This window comes from Xenopus laevis, chromosome 2S (assembly GCF_017654675.1).
Source record: "Xenopus laevis strain J_2021 chromosome 2S, Xenopus_laevis_v10.1, whole genome shotgun sequence".
Classification (NCBI taxonomy): domain Eukaryota; kingdom Metazoa; phylum Chordata; class Amphibia; order Anura; family Pipidae; genus Xenopus; species Xenopus laevis.
The window spans coordinates 35,598,828-35,622,395 of record NC_054374.1 but is presented as its reverse complement, the minus strand read 5'-3'; positions in this window follow the sequence as shown (position 1 = coordinate 35,622,395).

The window sequence follows — 23,568 nt, the reverse complement described above, 5'->3', positions numbered from 1 at the left end:
GTCAAATTGCTGTTTTAGCCTATGGGGGACCTCCTAGAACCTATTTGAACCTATCTGGAGTAAATTTTTGTTGGGAAAAACTTTGATTCAAATTCGATTGAATGCGCTATCACTTTGATTCGTACGTACAAAAACTGATCTATTCGGTCAAAAAAAAAACCTTTGACTTAATTTCAGTTGGTCTTTTTGAATTTCACAGTTTTTTAAATTCGAAATTTGACCCTTAATAAATATGTATTTTTTATTATCACATTTATATCTACATTACCTTTCTCATTTCCCAGTTGAGCTAGAAAGTGTTATAAAAGTATATTAAAACCATAAAAAGAGCTCTTGCGAAACATTTTGCTCTCCCGTGTTCCAGGACATTGTGGTGTTTTTCAGAGTTTCATAACAATAGCAGAAATCCCAATACAGTCATTCTAAAATGACAGAGATAAAAATACATTTCTGACAAATGGTTTCAGGCACTAAAAATTGAATATCCTCCAAGGAATGAACTGATGTCATTATTACCTGGTTTCACACTTTTAATTTCCAGGTGCAATTTGCTCCCATTTCAAAGAGTTAAAGGAGCATTATATGGATACATTATGGGGCAAATTTACTAAAGGATGAAGTGGCTAACGGGTTTACTAATGGGTGTTGGCATATACGGCCATTGTACTTTAACAGCAGGCCATATGCAAATTTGCCAACGCTAGCGTAACTTTAAACCACTGATCGTGACATCACTAGGGCAACTTCGCAAATGATCTGTAACTTGTGCGCAAATTCGGATCTCTGATAATTTGCGCAGCCCTGGCGAATCTACACCTGGTGAAGTGCGCCGAAACCAATGCTGGTGCAACTTATTTCAAAGCAATAACCTTATATGATTTTTCTTTCTTGCTGAGAAAACCATTGGTACTTTCAGGTTACTGCATTAAAAGTTAATCACTGAACTAAGCAAACACTCGTTGCCATTTTCAAGGCAGTTCTGACACTGGTAGCCACTACTTTTCAGTATGTGGATGAGACTTAAACCGTTGCTTTTGTGTAGACTTATACAGTATGCAGGATACAGAGGTTACAACTGTAGGGGCTCCTTTCAAAATAATAGCCTTAAAAAAATTTTGTAGTATTATTCAACATAGTACAATGATGATTTCTGGGAAATGTTCTGTAAGCTCTTTGTAAATCTTGTCTTCAGCTTCACCAAGCCTCATCAGATCTGTTTATAGCAGAGGATTTAGGCCCCTCTGAGATATACTGTATTTACATTACATGCATACCTTTGTAATGATTGTGTCAGGGGGACTAGCGGCTCCCAAAGGGTGTAGTCGGGACCAAGGAGGAAGCCCAGGAGCAAAAGTCCAAGTCGTGGTAGCCAAAGGGTTAAGCATGAGTCGTAAGATGAGTCACAGGCAAGGGATCACAGGGCAGGCAGCGAAGGGTCAAAAATCCAGAACAGGCAGGAGTCAGAAAGCAGGAATATTCAAAGGACATAACACCCAGGTTCATATAGCAACATAAACCTATACTGGGGCAAGATATGGAGTTTCAGGCGCCTTTTTATTTGAATTTGGCGCCGGGTGATGATGTCATCGCGCCTGCGTCCCGCGCCGGCACTGAAACCACGTGAGCGGGATGGGCGCCGTCATTTTGGATCCTGCGCCGGCATTCCTGACAGATTGCAGTTTAAGATCTTTCATTCTGTCTTGCCAGTCCCTTCTTTGGGGCAAATTTACTTACCTCCGAAATTACACCAGTGACGGCTTCGCTGACATTGCAACACTTCGCCAGGTGTAGACTCGCCAGGACAACGCTAATTCCCGAAAAATCCAAAGTTGCGTCCAGGGTTCCGAACGTTTTCGAAGTTGCAATAGCGATAATATGATAAGCAGTACCAAGTTATGCTACAGATGCCTAATTAGCATACGGTGTGAAGTTAAAGTACAATGGACGTATATGTTGCAGTAACTACATTACACTAAACAAGGCCAGGGAACCTTAATAAAATAAAATAAAGTTGTTATATTGACCTACACATGAGCCCAGTGTATAGTTTAGGTGCCATATGTTAGGAAATGTAGGGGGGGAGGAGGGAACCCAAAAAAAAAAATTACGATCTTTTTCAGCCTATAGCCCTGTAAAAAGTAAAAGATGCCAGTGTTTTTTGGGACTTAGAAAAATGTTCAAGTTTTTTTTTGAGGAACTGCTATCTACTCTATTGCACTTCGCCTGGTCTGAGGTGGCGAAGGCAAGTCTGGAGCAAGAGGCACCGTTCAGTAAAATCCACATCTTAGTGAATTTGCGTAGTTACGTCCATTCGCCAGAGCGAAAATTCACCTGGCGTTAAGAGTGCGAAGTATCAATAGAGTCTATCTCCTTCACTATCGAATTTATGCCAGCGCCCGTTATTAAATCGACGAAGTGCCGAAATGACGTCACGCTAGCGAATTTTTACCCTTTAGTAAATTTGCCCTGATCTGCAATTCTCACCACCTTCTTATCTACCCTGTCCACTTCTCTTCTGTTGTTCCCTTCTGTGACACTTCATTATCTCAAATACTTGCAGTGTCCAAATCCCTTTCCCTCTAATCTTTTTCTTTTGCTCTCTACTTTCTCTACTGTTTTTCATTTCTTTATGTTACTTCTTCTGCCCTTCTTCCTTCTCCTATATTTCTCCTACTCTTAATTTCCTCTATCCTTCCTCTGTCTCCCCTAGAGCTCTATCCCATTCATTTTCCTATTTTCTTTCAAATACTACTGGAAGCAGTGTCATATTGAAAGCTCACCCATATTTGTAACTTACAGCAATGTTCCCTTTGTGTTTTCACTCTGCACATTTTCTATTCATATATACAGTTGTGTTTAGAATAATAGCAGTCTGACATCACTTACCTGATCAATCACAATTTTTGGTAGAAATTATATTTATTCATGGCAAATAATTTACTAGGTTTAGTAGAGTAATAGAAAACCAACAGACCCAACAGTCATGACGTACATGCTGCTGATTCTGTGTCACTGGATAATTAATTAAGACTTGTTCCAAATTATAGCAGTGTTAATAATAGCTTGTTCCAAATAATAGCAGTTTGGAGTTCAATTAGTAAAGTCATTCATTCTGTGAAAAAACAGGTGCCAATTACGGCCCTTACAGCAGAAGAGGCACCTGTCTGGGGCAGTATGATAAGGGGGCAATTGGCAGGTACCTATTAAGCATCTCCTGCCTACCCCTAGTCCATTATCTGCCTCTCCTTCACCCTCCCTCCTCCCCTCTCCTTTACCCTCCCTTCCCTCTCCTCCTTCACCCCTTCACCCTCCCTTCTGTTACTGCACATGCGCTCAGTCATCATCAGGTACTCTAAGCTTGGGTCGGCCCTGTTCCAAACACACCAGTAAACGACCAGAAAAAAACAGACTTTAATAAATAACCCCATATATATATATATATATATATATAAAATTGAACAATCTGAAGAAAATACAAAAACTCTTAAAATTAAAATTTTTAATGGCAACATAAAGAGAAAACCTCCAAAAGTCCTAATTGATTAAAAATGACCCAATATGATCAGCGCAGTTCCCTTTGAGTTCTATGGGAACTTGACAACTTTTACCTGCCGAATTTATGCGTTCACGTTTTCATGTAATAAATCTCAAATTTTTGGTGCTTTAAAGAAATATAGGAAAACCATAAATTTTTTGAGATTTCTGAAAAAAATTGAAATTTGAACCTTAACCAATAGGTCCTTAAGAGACTGTGTTAATTTGTGCCTGTGTTTTGCTAGTTGGTTAATTAAATGCCTGTTACATTTTTACGTGTTCTAAAATGCATTGTTGTTCTATCTATATTTTAGGAATTTATTTCCTATTTAATTTCCCTAAGGTGTATCCCTAGGCACCATTAGGGATGTAGCGAACTGTTCTGCGGCGAACTTGTTCGCGCGAACATCGGCTGTTCGCGTCCGCCACAAGTTCGCGAACGTCGCGCGACGTTCGCCAATAGGCGTTCGCGTCAAAATCGTTCGACCATTCGACCATTCGATTCCTTCGATCGCTAAAATCGAAGGATTTTCGTTCGAATCGAACGATCGAAGCCATTGGATTGAATGAAATCATTCGATCGAATGGCTTCAATCGTTCCATCGTTCCATTAAAATCCTTCGATCGTTCGAATCGAACGATTTTCGGATGTTCGAAGTTCGCGAACAGTTCGCATTTTTTGCCGGTGTTCGCGAACGGCGTTCGCGAACACATAAACGGCAGTTCGCTACATCCCTAGGCACCATTTCTGGGGAGACGCCAATGCAGTTAATTACCAGGTTTCCCATTCTCTACGATAGAAGGTTCCTAGTTTTGTTGGATCTTCAGTAGTTCAGTGGTGTTCCATGTACCCTGTGTATTCTGCAGTCTAATCCTTCTGTAGAAGGTAGTGCCAAAAAAGTTACAAATGTTTTCCACAGCCCAGAAGACATTCTCACCTGTGTTTTTAACATTAGTTTTAGGTTGAATGACCTTTCAGTTAGAATGTTTTGGAAGAGTTGAGGTTGCTACTGGTCCACAAAAATGGATGCACTTGACATGGTACCCGATATTAGGTTAAGCTTTATTCTGGAGTAAGAGGGAGATGGGCTTCCATTTAATGTGCCATTGAGTGACAATAATTGTCTATTTGTATCCCCTTTAAATTTTGTTGTAAGAAGAACTTGCTAGGAGAAGTGTAAAATAGCTGAGCAAGGAGAAATGCTTTTGCCAGAGAATTGATAATTTACTTTTGGTATTGCTATATAGCACATTACTGTATAAATAGCCAGGTATAAATTGGTCTGTTGGGACTTGTGGAACGGATGGTGAAAGTAGGTTTTAATAAAAGAACATTATGTCACAGCTGATCCACGAATCAACTCAGCATGAGGTCTTTTTCAATCTATTTATATCATATATATATCAACTAAAACAGATATTACATTATTAAAATGTGTGGGGATGTAAACCCAAAAATCTAAAATAAAATAATCCCACGAATACTGCTTCGCTTGGCATTACATTTATAAATAACCACTGAAAATATTTAAAGGGCTTGCTCAACCTTCGAATTAACTTTTAGCAGAGAGTGTTATTCTGAGAAAATTTGAGATTTAGTCTTCATTTTGTATTATTTGAAATTTTTCAGTTATTTAGCTTTTTATTCAGCAGCTCTCCACTTTGCAGTTTCAGCAATCTGGTTCATAGTAACATAGTAACATAGTAACATAGTAACATAGTAAGTAAGGTTGAAAAAAGACACATGTCCATCGAGTTCAACCTTTTTTTTTTTTTTTATTAACTACCTATCTGCCAGTTGATCCAGAGGAAGGCAAAAAAACCCATCTGAAGCCTCTCCAATTTGCCTTAGAGGGGGAAAAATTCCTTCCTGATTCCAAAATGGCAATCGGACTAGTCCCTGGATCAACTTGGACTATGAGCTATTTCCCATAACCCTGTATTCCCTTACTTGCTAAAAAGCCATCCAACCCCTTCTTAAAGCTATCTAATGTATCAGCCTGTATAAACTGATTCAGGGAGAGAATTCCACATCTTCACAGCTCTCACTGTAAAAAACCCCTTCCGAATATTTAGGTGGAACCTCTTTTCTTCTAATCAGAATGGGTGACCTCGTGTCAGCTGGAAAGACCTACTGGTAAATAAAGCATTAGAGAGATTATTATATGGTCCCCTTATATATTTATACATAGTCATCATATCACCCCTTAAGCGCCTCTTCTCCAGCGTGAACATCTCCAATTTGGCCGGTCTTTCCTCATAGCTAAGATTTTCAATACCTTTTACCAGCTTAGTTGCCCTTCTCTGTACCCTCTCTAATACAATAATGTCCTGTTTGAGTGATGGAGACCAAAACTGTACGGCATATTCTAGATGGGGCCTTACAAGTGCTCTATTAAGTGGAAGAATGACCCCCTCCTTCCTTGACTCTATGCCCCTTTTAATACAGCTCAAGACCTTATTTGCCCTTGATGCTGCTGACTGGCATTGCTTGCTACAGCCAAGTTTATCATCTACAAGGACTCCAAGGTCCTTTTCCATAATGGATTTGCCTAGTGCAGTCCCATTAAGGGTATAAGTGGCTTGGATATTTTTGCATCCCAGGTGCATGACTTTACATTTATCAACATTGAATCTCATTTGCCACTTAGCTGCCCAGATTGCCAGTTTGTCAAGATCATGTTGCAAGGATGCCACATCCTGGATGGAATTAATTGGGCTGGATAATTTTGTGTCATCTGCAAACACTGATACATTACTTACAACACCCTCCCCTAAGTCATTAATGAACAAGTTAAATAAAAGTGGACCCAATACTGAGCCCTGGGGGACCCCACTAAGAACCTTACTCCAAGTAGAGAATGTCCCATTAACAACCACCCTCTGTACCCGATCCTGTAGCCAGTTTCCTATCCACGTGCAAACGACTTCATTAAGCCCAACAGACCTTAGTTTAGAAAGCAGTCGTTTGTGGGGCACAGTATCAAACGCTTTGGCAAAATCCAAATAGATCACATCTACTGCCCCCCCCACTATCCAGAATCTTACTTACCACATCATAAAATGCAATCAAATTCGTCTGACATGACCTATCCTTCATAAAGCCATGCTGATTGTTGCTCATAATGCCATTCATTAGGACAAAATTTTGAATGTGATCCCTTAACAAGCCTTCAAATAATTTGCCCACCACAGATGTCAAGCTTACTGGCCTATAATTGCCAGGCTGAGATCGTAATCCTTTTTTAAATATTGGAATAACATCAGCTTTTCTCCAATCCATAGGCACCATACCAGATGACAGTGAATCTGAGAAAATCAGAAATAAGGGCTGGTCTAAAACTGAACTAAGCTCTCTTAGAACCCGGGGGTGTATGCCATCAGGCCCTGGAGCCTTGTTTACATTAATTTGTATTAAAGCTTTTTGAATCATATCCTGAGTCAGCCACTGACTAGATTGAGCTGAACCATTCGTGCAGTTATTAAGCACGAATGTATTACCCTGGCAACCATGCATAATTGATTTGACTGGAATATGAATAGGAGAGGGATTGAATAGAAAGAGTAAAAAAGAAGAAACAACAATAATTTTGTAGCCTTACAGAGCAGTTGTTTGTTTAGATGGTCCCCCTCCAAACCGAGAAAAGAAAAAGGCAAATAATTAAAAAAAAAAAACTATACAAATTAAAAGATAAAGGCCAAGTTGCTTAGAATGAGCCATTCTATAACATAATAAAATTAAACTTAAAGGTGAAGCAGCCCTTTAATGAATAAATATTAAAAAGTTACTTAGAACTACATTTACTTTCATTGGTAAAAACATATTTTCAGGTTTAAATAGTCAGGTAAAAAAATGCCTTATTTTATCTTGAGGTGAAATGATAATGTGCTGAAAGTTTGAAAACATGGCATCCCTTTGTGGAAAGAAAGGTTATCATCTCTGAATGAGAGATGATAGAGAGGTTCCCTCCAAATGTTACCCTTGAACATGTGGCCACAAGTTACAACATCAGTGCACCCAGCTAGTGGCGTAACTAGATATTACTGGGCCCCACAGCAAATTATTTTTCAGGCCCCAAAATGTCTAGAGGTTGACCTGTGTTAATAATATTTATTGAAATTGTATATGAAATAGGGCCTCATGGGGCCCCTATACCCCATGGGCTCCCCTGCAGTCGCAGGGTTTGCTTCCTTTGTAGCTACGCCCCTGCACTAAACATATTTTTAATGTTATGCACATGTATGATTCAGTAGAGAATTGAACCCACCCACCATGCACATGCCCTACAAGAAATTAGAAGAAATGGCTTGCTTTGATGGTTTGCAATGAAGGAGAAATAGTGTGCCTTTAAATATTTACTCATTAGTTAAAGGAGAATGTCCATTCAGATCATAATCTGAAATGCATTTTAAAATAATTGTATCTGTTAATCTAATAAGTGTTAGAACTATGGAACAATAGCCTTTGGGAAAAATTTTCTTTCCTGCGTAAATTCGCCTGCACAACGCTAATTCACAAAGCACTGATGTTGCGCACAGGGTACCGAATGCTTCCGAAGTTGCGCTATCGAAAATACGATCAGCAGTTCAAAGTTACGCTAGCGTTGGGTAATTTGCATACGGTTTTCAGTTAAAGTACAAAGGCCGTATATGCTGCAGCAAATACATTACACTACATAAGTTAGGGAACCTTAATAAAATTATATAGAGTTGTTATATTGCCCTACACATGTGCCCACGATATGGTTTAGGTGCCATATGTTATCAAATGTAGGGGATTTCAGCCAATCACCCGGTAAAAAGGAAAAGTCGCCAGCGTTTTTTGGGACTTAGAAAATTTTCAACAACATTTCAAGTAAGTCCTATCTACTCTATTGCACTTCGCCTGGTCTGAGGTGGTGAAGGCAAGTCTGGCGATAGAGGTAACTGTCAGTAAAATTGAAAACGTAGTGAATTTGCATAGTAACGTTCTTTCATCAGAGTGGAAATTCGTCTGGCGTTAGAGTGCGAAGTTGCGCTAGAGTCTTTCGTTAGCGCTAGCGTAATTACGCCATTGTCCGTTAGTAAATCGGCAAAGTGCCAAAATTAATTTTCGCCTGTGTCCTTAGTAAATTTGCCCCTTTCTGTGATTTGCATTTCCTCTTGATCAGTGCAGTATTAACGTTTCTGTAAATTTTTTCCCTTTTCTTGCTGGCAATGAGAACTACATAAAAAATGGCAGCCTTGGAAATTTTTAATTTTTTCGAGGTCTTCAGAAATTGAGAAATCCCAATTACATATGGCACATGTACATATGGAATATATGTAATTTTCATTGCCTCTTGGTTCATCTTTCTATAAGAAGTATCTACCTAGCCCTTTCAGCTGAACCATACAGTACACTCTTTGAAAAATGTTTAAGGTTTGGTGTTTCTCACATAGGGAGAAATCAAGTAACCCATTTTTAAAGGTAACATGTCACCACAGTGTTAGGTAGGAGAAGGGGCTGCAAACAGCCTAATGGGTTTTTGGAACAGGGAACTGATACAGCTAAAATAGAAAGCTAAGGTTAAAAAAAGAAAGCCTGTACCTTGAGATAAAAGATGATAAACCAGATACAGGTATGGGACCTGTTATCCAGAATGCTCGGGATCTGGGGCTTTCCAGATAATGGATCTTTCCCTAATTTGGATCTTCATATCTTAAGTCTACTAGAAAATCATGTAAACATTAAGGGGCAGATTTATCAAGGGTCGAATTTCGAAGTACAAAAAACTTTGAAATTCAACCATCGAATTAAAAAACTTCGAATTCGAATATTGAATTTGAAGTTTTTTCAACAAATTTGGCAATCCTGCAGTTCGATTGAACGATTTGAATGATTTTAGCGTTTGATCGAAGGATTTTCCTTCGACCTCTAAAGACTTAGAAAATGGTTGTAGAAGGTCCCCATAGCACTTCTGCAGGTTTCATTTGGCGAAGTATTGAAGTCTACGTTTTTTTAAAGAGACAGTACTTTGATTATCGAATGGTGGAATATTCGAACGATTTTTACTTCGAAGTCTAAGTAAATCCAAAGTCTAAGTAAATTCGAAGTCGTAGTATCCTATTCGATGGTCGAAGTATCCAAAAAATTACTTCGAATTTTTTTACTTCGAAAATTCCCTCGAATTCACTTTGATCCTTGATAAATCTTCCCCTAAATGAACCCAAATACTGATTCTGCTTCCAATAAGGATTAATTCTATCTTAGTTTGGATCAAGTACAAGCTACTGTTGTATTATTACAGAGAAAAAGGAAATAATTTTTAAAAATGTGGATTATTTGGATAAAATAGAGTCTATGGGAGACAACCTTACCGCAATTCAGAGCGTTCTAGATAACGGGTTTCCACATAACAGATCCCATAGCGTCAGAGAAGTTGAAATCCAGGAGCAAAAATGTAAGAAATAGTGATGAGTGAATCTGTCCCATTTCGCTTCACAGCTTGCGAAATGGCGGAAACATTTGCAAAACGCGTCGAAATCAATGGATGTCAAATACAACAATGTAGTGGAGTCAGTGGCGTAACTATAGAGCAAGCAGACCCCGTGGTCCGGGGGGGGGGGGTCTGGACCGTGGGATTTGCTTCCTCTGTAGCATTAAAATTCAACCCTCCGAGTGGGGTGTTGGCATGTTAGGTCCCTTTGAAGTTTTTTTTGGTGGGGGGGGGGGCGGCGCTCTTGTTACACCTTTTCATATAATGTTAAAAATCCAGGAAGCGATCTAAAAAAAACTGCCTTTCCCATGTAAATCAAGAGCCTGAGTGGGTGAGTTGCAAGAGTTAGCTGTAGCAGGAAGGCCAGTAGAGACAGTCAAAAATGTTTGTGAATCTGTACTAGAATTTCACCAAATTGTGTTGCACTGGAATAAAAAGTTGAAAAAGATGTCATTATTATGCGCCCTTCTGCATCAACCAATGAGTTCGGAGGACTGTCTAAGGAGCTGTCCAGGCACCATGACTGTAAGAAATTGGCCACAATGAATATTTTTGTTCCTATGGTGGGAAGTAACTTATCTAACAAAGTAGGGCAATGGATATGCTATTTGTTATGTTTTGGGTAGCCGAGGATGAGTAGAGTAACAGTGCTTTATTAGCAGAGTCATGCAGGCATTACACAACAGTAACTTTCACTTTTAAACTAACAGGAAGTATGCACAGTATAAGTCTGAGCACAGTGACATCTACAGGCCATCTGCACAAACACCACACTATTGCGGAGCTAAAACCACATCAACTACAATGTAATTTATGCATAAGAACAGCTCATGATGATTTAATAATCCAAACTATATTTAAATGTGATTTTCAACTTGATAAACATTAAACTGTTATGGTCTTACAGATTCTGAATTATCAGTTACAAACACTGATGGTATTACATGTATTAGAGAGTAGAGATGTCGCGAACTGTTCGCCGGCGAACTTGTTCGCGCGAACATCGGGTGTTCGCGCTCGCCGGAAGTTCGCGAACGTCGCGCGACGTTCGCCATTTTGGGTTCGCCATTGTTGGCGCTTTTTTTTGCCCTCTCACCCCAGACCAGCAGGTACATGGCAGCCAATCAGGAAGCTCTCCCCTGGACCACTCCCCTTCCCTATAAAAACCGAAGCCCTGCAGCGTTTTTTCACTCTGCCTGTGTGTGCTGAAGAGATAGTGTAGGGAGAGAGCTGCTGCCTGTTAGTGATTTCAGGGACAGTTGAAAGTTTGCTGGCTAGTAATCGTTTTGATACTGCTCTGTTATTGGAGGGACAGAAGTCTGCAGGGGTTTGAGGGACATTTAAGCTTAGGTAGCTTTGCTGGCTAGTAATCTACCTTCTACTGCAGTGCTCTGTATGTAGCTGCAGTGGGCAGCTGTCCTGCTTCTGATCTCATCTGCTGACTGCTGCAATAACAGTAGTCCTTGTAAGGACTGCTTTTATTTATTTTTTTGTTGTTTTACTACTACTACTACTACTACTACTATAAGAGCCCAGTGCTATTAGTCTAGCAGTGTTGGGGAGTGGGACTGGTGTGCTAATCTGCTGCTCCTAGTAGTTCAGCAGCACCAACTTTAATTTTTTTTTTTTAATATTCATTTTTTTTTTATTTTACTTTTTTTATTTTACTACCGCTGTAGTAGTGTATAAGTTGACCTTTTAGGCATTATTTGCCCTGTAGGCATTATTTGCACACTGTTTTCTTCAACCCGCCATCGAGCTGTGTGACCTTGTTCACATTCTGTCTAAATATCCATAATATTACCGTCTCCAGAAAAAACACCGGAGTCACTTTTTTCAAGCAGCCATAATATATTTTACGTAATCCGTATCCACCGCTGTAGTAGTGTATACGTTGGCCTTGTAGGCATTATTTGCACACTGTTTTCTTCAACCCGCCATCGAGCTGTGTGACCTTGTTCCCATTCTGTCTAAATATCCATAATATTACCGTCTCCAGAAAAAACACCGGAGTCACTTTTTTCAAGCAGCATTCATATATTTTACGTAATCCGTATCCACCGCTGTAGTAGTGTATACGTTGGCCTTGTAGGCATTATTTGCACACTGTTTTCTTCAACCCGCCATCGAGCTGTGTGACCTTGTTCCCATTCTGTCTAAATATCCATAATATTACCGTCTCCAGAAAAAACACCGGAGTCACTTTTTTCAAGCAGCATTCATATATTTTACGTAATCCGTATCCACCGCTGTAGTAGTGTATACGTTGGCCTTGTAGGCATTATTTGCACACTGTTTTCTTCAACCCGCCATCGAGCTGTGTGACCTTGTTCCCATTCTGTCTAAATATCCATAATATTACCGTCTCCAGAAAAAACACCGGAGTCACTTTTTTCAAGCAGCATTCATATATTTTACGTAATCCGTATCCACCGCTGTAGTAGTGTATACGTTGGCCTTGTAGGCATTATTTGCACAGTGTTTTCTTCAACCCGCCATCGAGCTGTGTGAGCTTGTTCACATTTTGTCTAAATATTGATAATATTATCGTCTCTAGAAAAACCACTTGAGTTACTTTTTTTCAAGCAGCATTCATATATTTTACGTAATCCGTATCCACCGCTGTAGTAGTGTATACGTTGACCTTGTAGGCATTATTTGCACACTGTTTTCTTCAACCCGCCATCGAGCTGTGTGAGCTTGTTCACATTTTGTCTAAATATTGATAATATTATCGTCTCTAGAAAAACCACTTGAGTTACTTTTTTTCAAGCAGCATTCATATATTTTACGTAATCCGTATCCACCGCTGTAGTAGTGTATACGTTGACCTTGTAGGCATTATTTGCACACTGTTTTCTTCAACCCGCCATCGAGCTGTGTGAGCTTGTTCACATTTTGTCTAAATATTGATAATATTATCGTCTCTAGAAAAACCACTTGAGTTACTTTTTTTCAAGCAGCATTCATATATTTTACGTAATCCGTATCCACCGCTGTAGTAGTGTATACGTTGACCTTGTAGGCATTATTTGCACACTGTTTTCTTCAACCCGCCATCGAGCTGTGTGAGCTTGTTCACATTTTGTCTAAATATTGATAATATTATCGTCTCTAGAAAAACCACTTGAGTTACTTTTTTTCAAGCAGCATTCATATATTTTACGTAATCCGTATCCACCGCTGTAGTAGTGTATACGTTGACCTTGTAGGCATTATTTGCACAGTGTTTTCTTCAACCCGCCATCGAGCTGTGTGAGCTTGTTCACATTTTGTCTAAATATTGATAATATTATCGTCTCTAGAAAAACCACTTGAGTTACTTTTTTTCAAGCAGCATTCATATATTTTACGTAATCCGTATCCACCGCTGTAGTAGTGTATACGTTGACCTTGTAGGCATTATTTACACACTGTTTTCTTCAACCCGCCATCTAGCTGTGTGTATTATCGTTTCCAGAAAAACCAACTGAGTTTTTGTTGTTGTTGTTGTTTTTTTAAAAATAATGCCAGGCAAAGGCAGGCCGCCACGCAGAGGCCGTGCTAGGGGCCGTGCTGCTATGCAATCCTGTGGCCCTAGCAAATTTCCCAGTTTTAAAAAGCCAATGACCCTGAACTCCCAAAATGCTGAAGAGGTAGTTGACTGGCTTACACAGCACACCCCATCCTCTACCGTTTCTAACTTTACCACAACATCCTCCTCATCCTCCACTGCTATGGCCACCCCACGTAACACTTCCTCCACCACCGGTGCCCCTTCTTCACTGGGGTCAGAGGAGTTATTTTCCAATGAGTTTCTTGAACTGAGTAATGCGCAACCATTATTGCCAGAAGAAGATGAAGGAGATGAGGACCTTACACCAGATTTAATTCTGGCAGAGAACACGATAGAGATGGACATAATGAGTGATGAGGAGGAGGTCCCCGCTGCTGCTTCCTTCTGTGATGTGTCAGAAGAAATTGATGCATCTGAGGAGAATGATGATGAGGAGATTGATGTTTTGTGGGTGCCTAGTAGAAGAGAGCAAGAGGAGGGTAGTTCAGATGGAGAGACGGAGAGTCAGAGAGGCAGTAGGAGAATAAGACTTAGAAGAAGCAGGGAGGACAGCCCGCAGGGATCAGCAGGGCAACAACATGTATCGGCACCTGTGTTCAGCCGGCCAACGCACCCGCCATTGCCGCCAATACCGCCAACTCCGCCAACTTCTACTGTTACCGCCAGATCGCACACTTCCAAAAAGTCAGCAGTGTGGGATTTTTTTAATGTGTGTGCCTCTGACAAAAGCATTGTAATTTGCAATGAGTGCAGTCAGAAACTGAGCCTTGGTAAGCCCAACAGCCACATAGGTACAACTTCTATGCGAAGGCACATGAGCGGCAAGCACAAAGCACTTTGGGAGCAACACCTCAAAGGCAACAGGCAAACTAAAAGCCACACTCCTTCTGGTCCAGCATCTTACTGCTCTACCTCTGCTCTCCTTGACCCGTCTGAACCACCCTCCACTCCGCCTTCCACCTTGACCACCTGTTCCCATTCCCAGTCATCTGCCACCAGCCAAGTTTCTGTGAAGGCCATGTTTGAGCGTAAGAAGCCAATGTCTGACTGTCACCCCCTTGCCCGGCGTCTGACAGCTGGCTTGTCTGCACTCTTAGCCCGCCAGCTTTTACCATACCAGCTGGTGGACTCTGAGGCCTTCCGCAAATTTGTAGCAATTGGGACACCGCAGTGGAAGGTACCCAGCCGCAATTTTTTTTCTAAAAAGGGAATACCACACCTGTACCAACATGTGCAGAGCCAAGTTACCGCATCTCTGTCACTTAGTGTTGGGCCAAAGGTCCATATGACTACTGACGCATGGTCCTCCAAGCATGGTCAGGGCAGGTATGTCACCTACACTGCCCACTGGGTGAACTTGGTAATGGCTGGGAAGCAGGGAATGGGTAGCTCAACAACAACAGTGGAGTTGGTGTCACCGCCACGGATTGCACGCGGTTCTGCCACCACCTCTACTCCTCCATCGCTCTCTACCTCGTCTTCTTCTTCTTCTTACTCTGCTGCTGGGTCCTCCTTCTCCTCCTCCACACCTGTGCACCCCCAGCTCCCCCTAGGCTATTCGACGTGCCAGGTACGCCGTTGTCACGCTGTCTTGGGGATGACGTGCCTGGAAAGCAAAAACCATACCGGATCTGTACTCCTGTCATCTCTGCAGTCACAGGCCGATCGGTGGCTGACCCCACACCAACTGCAGATCGGAAAAGTGGTGTGTGACAATGGAAGCAATCTGTTGGCAGCGTTGAGACTAGGCAATTTAACACATGTGCCCTGCATGGCACATGTGTTAAATTTAATAGTCCAACGTTTTGTCTCCAAGTACCCAGGATTCCAGGACGTTCTCACCCAGTCCAGAAAGGTGTCGGCCCATTTCAGACGTTCCTACACAGCCATGGCACGCCTTGCTGACATTCAGCAGCGCTACAACATGCCAGTCAGGCGTTTGATTTCTGACAGCCAGACTCGCTGGAATTCAACGCTCCTTATGTTGGAACGTCTGCTGCAACAACAAAGGGCCGTCAACGAGTACCTTTTTGAACTGGGTGGTAGGACTGGATCTGCACAGCTGGGGATTTTTTTCCCCCGTTACTGGGTGCTTATGCGCGATGCCTGCAGGCTCATGCGACCTTTTGAAGAGGTGACAAATATGGTCAGTCGCACCGAAGGCACCATCAGCGACCTAATACCCTTCGCTTTCTTCCTGGAGCGTGCCGTGCGACGAGTGACAGATGAGGCTGTAGACCAGCGTGACGAGGAGCTGGAAGCGCACGATTTCTGGTCGGAATCACCAGAACGAACCCAGGCACCTGCTGCAACGCAGGGAGAGGTGCCAGAAGTGGAGTCAGAGGAGGAAGGTGGCTTTGTGGAGGAGGAGGAGGAGGACCAACAGGAGCAGGCTTCCCAGGGGGCTAGTGGTGACCTTTTGGGGACCCCTGGTCTTGTACGTGGCTGGGGGAGGAGACCGTGGATGATGCAGTCCTTGATAATGAGGAAGCGGAGATGGATAGCTCTGCATCCAACCTTGTGAGAATGGGGTCTTTCATGCTGTCATGCCTGTTGAAGGACCCCCGTATCAAGAGGCTTAAGGAGAAGGACCTGTACTGGGTCGCAACGCTACTAGACCCTCGGTACAAGCATAAAGTGTCAGAAATGTTACCAACATACCACAAGTCCGAAAAGATGCGGCATTTACAAACCAGCCTGCAAAACATGTTGTACAATGCTTTTAAGGGTGATGTCACTTCAGGAACTCATCAACATTCCAGGGGCAGAGGTGCCAGTAATCCTGCCACGAGCACACCTGCAAGGACAAAGCCCTTTGGCCAGTCTGTAACGTCAGACATGCAAATGTTTTTCTGTCCAAGGCAGCGCCACAACCCTTCTGGATCCACCCTCAAAGAACGCCTCGACCGGCAGGTAGCGGACTACCTGGCATTAACTGCAGATATCGACACTCTGAGGAGCGATGAACCCCTGGACTACTGGGTGCGCAGGCTTGATCTGTGGCCAGAGCTGTCACAATTTGCCATGAACCTCTTGTCTTGCCCAGCCTCAAGTGTGCTCTCAGAAAGGACCTTCAGTGCAGCAGGAGGGATTGTAACTGAGAAGAGAACTCGCCTAGGTCACAAAAGTGTCGATTACCTGACCTTTATTAAAATGAATGAGGGGTGGATCTCGGAGGGTTACTGCACGCCGGAAGACTTGTTCTGACTTCTATGCAGCTGTCCTTCTCTTCAAGCCTCATGACTCCACACACAGCTGTCCTTTAGCGTCCTCCTCCTCCCTCCGCCACCGTTACAAACTAGGGTGCAAACCCTACTGGTTTAATTTTTTCTGGCCTCTGTGCTTCAGTGGCTGCAACCAAAAAAACTGGGCAAACAATGTCTACAAGGTCAACGTATGGCAAAAAATGACTATTTTCAGCATTTATATGGCATATTTTTTCTGGCAACTGTGCTTCAGTGGCTGCGTCCAAAAAAATGCATATTTTCTGCATTTATATGGCATAATTTTTCTGGCAACTGTGCTTCAGTGGCTGCGACCAAAAAAATGCATATTTTCTGCATTTATATGGCATAATTTTTCTGGCCTCTGTGCTTCAGTGGCTGCAACCAAAAAAATTTATATTTTCAGCATTTATATGGCATAATTTTTCTGGCCTCTGTGCTTCAGTGGCTGCAACCAAAAAAATTTATATTTTCAGCATTTATATGGCATAATTTTTCTGGCAACTGTGCTTCAGTGGCTGCGACCAAAAAAATTACTATTTTCAGCATTTATATGGCATATTTTTTCTGGCCTCTGTGCTTCAGTGGCTGCGGCCAAAAAAACTGGGCAAACAATGCCTACAAGGTCAACGACGTTGACCTTGTAGGCATTGTTTGCCCAGTTTTTTTGGCCGCAGCCACTGAAGCACAGAGGCCAGAAAAAATATGCCATATAAATGCTGAAAATAGTAATTTTTTGCCATACGTTGACTCAACGTATATGGCAAAAAATGACTATTTTCAGCATTTATATGGCATATTTTTTCTGGCAACTGTGCTTCAGTGGCTGCGACCAAAAAAATGCATATTTTCTGCATTTATATGGCATAATTTTTCTGGCCTCTGTGCTTCAGTGGCTGCAACCAAAAAAATTTATATTTTCAGCATTTATATGGCATAATTTTTCTGGCAACTGTGCTTCAGTGGCTGCGTCCAAAAAAACTGGGCAAACAATGTCTACAAGGTCAACGTATGGCGAAAAATTACTATTTTCAGCATTTATATGGCATATTTTTTCTGGCAACTGTGCTTCAGTGGCTGCGTCCAAAAAAACTGGGCAAACAATGCCTACAAGGTCAACGTATGGCAGTTGTTTAAAGAGAACAGTAGATTACTAGCCAGCAAAGCTACCTAAGCTAAAATGTCCCTCAAATCCCTGCAGACTTCTGTCCCTCCAATACAGAGCAGTATCAAGCAGATTACTAGCCAGCAAGCTTACTATCATCTGTCCCTGAAATCACTAACAGCTCTCCCCCTACACTATCTCTTCCAAGCACACACAGGCAGATTTTTCAGATACATTTTTGCCCTTGATCCCCCTCTGGCATGCCACTGTCCAGGTCGTTGCACCCTTTAAACAACTTTAAAATCATTTTTCTGGCCAGAAATGTCTTTTCTAGATGTTAAAGTTCGCCTTCCCATTGAAGTCTATGGGGTTCGCGAACCGTTCGCGAACCGCTCGCATTTTTGCGCAAGTTCGCGAATATGTTCGCGAACTTTTTTTCCGACGTTCGCTACATCCCTATTAGAGAGAGACAGTTGCTCTCAGATCCTCATTTTATATCCAGACTCCTTGCGCTTTTGATGCCTTGGTGAATTGAGAAGAACATTGCTTCAAAAAAAATGTAAGTAATGCATTCCGTAATTTAAAACTACACAAAGTAAAAAAGTGCACCCCCCAAGAGAAAGCCATTCAGCCAGAGAATCAAGAGGAAAGCATAAAGCTGACTAATTAATCTGCGGATTGTCTTTCATGTTCCCGAAGATTTATTAACCATGACAAGGACTGTAACAAAGACCAACATCAAGCTACTGCTGTTTGCTAATTAAAACGAGGGATGTCTGTGCTTTTTTTCTACTCCGTAGTCCTTTACTTAAGACTATGATACATCTGTAAATGAGTGCGTTTGACTGCATAAGAAATTCAACTGGGAATCATCATCATCATCTCTTAAAGGAGAACTAAATCCTAGAAATGAATATGGGTAAAAATTTCATATTTTATATAATGAACTTATTGCCCCAGCCTAAAGTTTCAGGTTCTCAATAGTATCAATGATTCAGAATTTCAAGCATGTCCCAGGGGGTCGCCATCTTGGAAAGTGTCTGCGACTCTCACATGCTCAGTGGGCTCTGAGCAGCTGTTGAGACGCTAAGCTTAGTGGTCGTCACAAATTATCAAGCGGAAATGAGGTTTGTCTGTAAAATAAGCTGATGCTACAGGGCTGATTATTAAATTCTGATGCGAATTGCACTGGTTTCTTTGCTGCCATGTAGTAATTATCTGTATTAATTCCTAATCAGTCTTGTATTGTGACATTTATATCATATATATTCAGTATATTGTGCATCAACCCCTAAGCTCAGTAAGTGACAGCAGCACAGAGCATGTGCAGTGAATCAGCAGAATAGAATATGGGGAGCTACAGAAGTATCTTTGGAGACACAGATCTTTACTGCTAAAGGGCTGTAGTTGCCTTGGATTGGCACAGAAGCCCAAAACATAATGTACAACATATCTAGCCTACGTTTCTAGTGAAGTTTTAGTTCTCCTTTAATTATACAGCTACACCAAATAATTCATTCTAGGCTTACAGAATAAAACAGTAGGATTAGAGGACTCCTTGCAATAGCTTGCATTCTTATGGGACATGGGTGGAAAGTTTGGAGTTTGGAGTATATGGAGTAGTGTAGGGGGCAGCTGAGAGAGGAAGGGTTTAATAACAGGTGGCAAAGCATATACAGTACTTGGGGGCAGATATATGAAAGTGTTCCACCACTTTTTATTTATTCCTATGGGATTTTTCAAGGTTTTCATCAAATGGTGACCTCTAACTTACTCATAAATATGCATCTGAAAATCTCATGGGAATGAATAGAAAATGTGGATTTTTCTGGATTGGGAAACTTTGCAAACTGTTAGACAGAACCGGTGCCTCATGCCAGTCAGCATGTTTTGAATGTAATATGCAATGATTAAAGGAAAACTATGCCCCCCAAGCAATGTAGGTCTCTATAAAAAGATATTGCATAAAACAGCTCATATGTAAAACCCTGCTTCATGTAAATAAACCATTTTCATAATAATATACTTTTCTAGTAGTATTTGCCATTGGGTAATCATAAATTCACTGTGCATACAAACATACCAACAAACCATACTTTTTAGGTCACATGAGCCAATAAACAGAGAGAGTTCTGTCTTTTGCTTCCACACTTCTTCCTGTTACAGTTAGGGGCAGATTTATCAAAGGTCGAAGTGAATTTTCAAATGAAAAAAAATCGAATTTGTGTACTTCGACTAAGGAATAGTCCAAATTCGATTTGAATTTGAAAAAAATTCAAAAATTTGAATATTAAAATTTATCATGTACTGTCTCTTTAAAAATTCAACTTTGACCATTCGCCATCTTAAAACTGGCAGAATTGCTGTTTTAGCCTATGGGGGCCTCCTAGAACCTATTTGGAGTCAATTGGTGGACTTTGGGAAAAACCTTGAATCAAATTTGATCGAATCCGATATTCCTTTGATTCATACAATTTGAATTTGGCCGATTACGAACCTATTCGATTGAAAATGGACCTATTCAACCAAAAAAAAACTTCGACTTAATTTCGGTTGGTCTTTTTGAATTCGAATTTCAATGTTTTTTCAATTCGAAATTCAACCCTTGATAAATATGCCTCTTAGATTTGTAGTATTTCATGTCAGGTTATCTCAGCACACAGACCATCAGGAAATGGTGGCTCAAGGCAAGAGATGCAAAAAGGCAATATTGATTATTCCAGTTTGATAATATTCTTTAATATGCCGCTTAATATGATGTAAACTATCTGTTGCTTATGTATTCATTTTGGGGGTATAGTTTTCCTTTAAAGTCTTCTGCTCTCAAATGAACAGGTAGGGTGTGTTATTAACTAAAGCACAGTGGGAGTTTGAAAGTACCGAGTGATGTTTGGGTCAAAATACACTGATTCTTTTTGAAAATGTATATATTGCAGAGACTAACCAGGGATGTACAATGATCAGTCCCCTCTCTTTTGTATTATTTATATCTTTCCCTTCCACAATCATGGTTTTTAATTCAAACTCAATTCATCTGCCTCTAGTGTTAAGATCTCTGGCATACCCCTTGCCTTCTTTATTGCTCTAACTCATAACTTGCATGGACTTCATGTACAAGTTTGGCATAGGAAGTCTACAAGGACATCACTGATTTTAGTTATCCCTTGCTCTGAGACATTGCATGCGATCTCCCCAGATCGCAAATGTTGCGAGTTAAACGCATAGTCACAGAGGAGGACCAACTCGTTACACGGTTGGATGAGATGACCACGAAGTTCACACAGAGAGGGTACCCTAGACAGATACTTGACCAAGAGGTAGCAAGAGTGATAGAATTGGATCATGATTCCATTATACAGGAAAGGACATGGGATATGTCCAAAAAGACTCGTATACCATTTGTTCATATGTATCACCCATGTACCATATCATATATAAACATTGGCCATTATTGCGCAAGGCCTATCCTACTATTCCAGAATTTCAGGGACCACCATTACTATCTTACAAACGTACGAGGAATCTTAGAGATAGATTGGTTAAGACAGATCTAGGTACCCAGAAGGTTCAAATACAGAGGGGTTTAGCACCCTTAAGGAACGGCATGTTTCCATGTGGGAGATGCAATCAATGTTCTAGTGTTATTCGCACAAATGTGTTTACTCATCCACAAACAGGGAGGAAGTTTGAGTTGCGAGGTCATTTTACGTGTGACACTGAGTACGTGGTGTACATGCTTAAATGCCTGTGCAGTCTTGCTTATATTGGAGAAACGGTCCAACCAATACGTGATCGCATCAGCCAACACAAATCCACGATAAGGAAGGAGGTACTTAAATTACCTGTTCCAGCTCATTTTCACCTAGCACGACATTCCGTAGCAACCCTCAGATTTCTTGTTTTGGAAGCTATTGCCCCCCCCCCACGTAGGGGGTATTGACTCCTGCAACTCCGGAAAAGAGAACATTTTTGGATACATACATTACAAACATTACACAGCAAACCAATGTGTTACATATATCAATTTCATCTTGTCAAAATTCAAGTGATAAAATGTTGCCAACTGGTTGCATTGTGTGCAAAATGTTACCAACTAAAGTGACATTGTGCTAGAAATATTGTGTCGAATACAAAAGTTAATCCTAATATCATTGTCAGATAATTTATCTAATTTCTGAGAATTCTTAGGAACTGGCCAATTATTGTGCCTTAAAATTGGTCTAATTTACAGGTGCCTATGTCTAAGATATTAACAAGTGGATTAGGAGAAAGCTCCACCATATGTGGATTAATTGATACATGTAACACATTGGTTTTATGAGTTTATAAGATATCACTGAAAAGGGTGAATACGCAGTTTTTTTTAGAACTATTCAATCTGGTTTTATTTTTGTAAGTAATATTGTTGGTATCAATTAATTTAGGATGCACCTTATTCACTTTGATTAATTAGTCTCATTAATTATAGGGCACTTGTGGGTGGGACGACTGAGAGTAGGGGTATTTAAGTTGGTTAATGGTTTTTGTATGTACATCCTGATGATGGTCCCCAGCGGGTTCGATCTTACCATGATACAGTAAAGAATTGTGCTTTCATTTTGTATATAGTATATGGCTACTTGGTTAGCACCCAGAAAATGGCATTTAAGGAGAGGTGAGTGCCAGTACCCAGCACTATATATATATATATATATATATATATATATATATATATATATATATATATAAATATATATATATATATATATATATATTAAGGCACATCCATTACAGTGCAATGTCTTATAAAAATATTGGTGTTTGACTGATAACATGTAATTTGACAATGGGGGGTTAGTTATTTAATTTTTGTACGCCAGGTTCTTCATTATGAATTGACTCTTGGGCAACCAGCTAATGTAATTCAAAACACTGGAAAAACAGTTTATTGATTTCAGCTCAGGATGTAGATAAATTACCAACATGCAGTAAAGATTCTTTGAAGATTGATATAATATTTAAAGAGCAGATGTCAGTGAAGAACAGTGTCCATTTAACTTACAAATGATATTGTTCAAGTAAGTTTATTGCTTCTCATTTATCCTCTTTGAGAAAACTCCTGCCCTTGCAGATATTACATCTTTATTTATTCACAGCAAAATTCAATAAGGACACAGGGATATTCCGCGTGCAAATGCTTTAAAAAGACGAAGTGCACTTGTAAAAGCAAATTTCTAATCAGACGTTTACAGTTATTTAAACACCATGTTGATTGATTTTCATGTTACTGTCTCATAATGCTTGAATGTATCTGTATTCATCTCATCAGGCAAATTCAGGGTGAGCAAGGTTAATTATATCATGTGAGCTGGAGTTGAGGGGTGCAGCAGCTTCTATTATCATCCTGTATGGAGAGCCCAATATTTATTTATTTTATTTATTTAGCTCTCTGATCATTTTTAAAGTACTGGAAGCACACCTGTGATATCAAATATGTCTTTTAACGCCCATGCTACACACAGGATAGTGGAGAGACCAAGAAAAAACCTGATGCAGCAGTTATATACTAGAACTAAGAAGCATAACTAAAGGGGTGAACAAGTAATGACCTGCTAGATTTCTTGACTCTTTAGGTGAATAAATCCTACATTTTTGACATCAAAGAGTCAGGGAATCTGAAATATTGGGCATTAACATTAATTGTACCTTTGT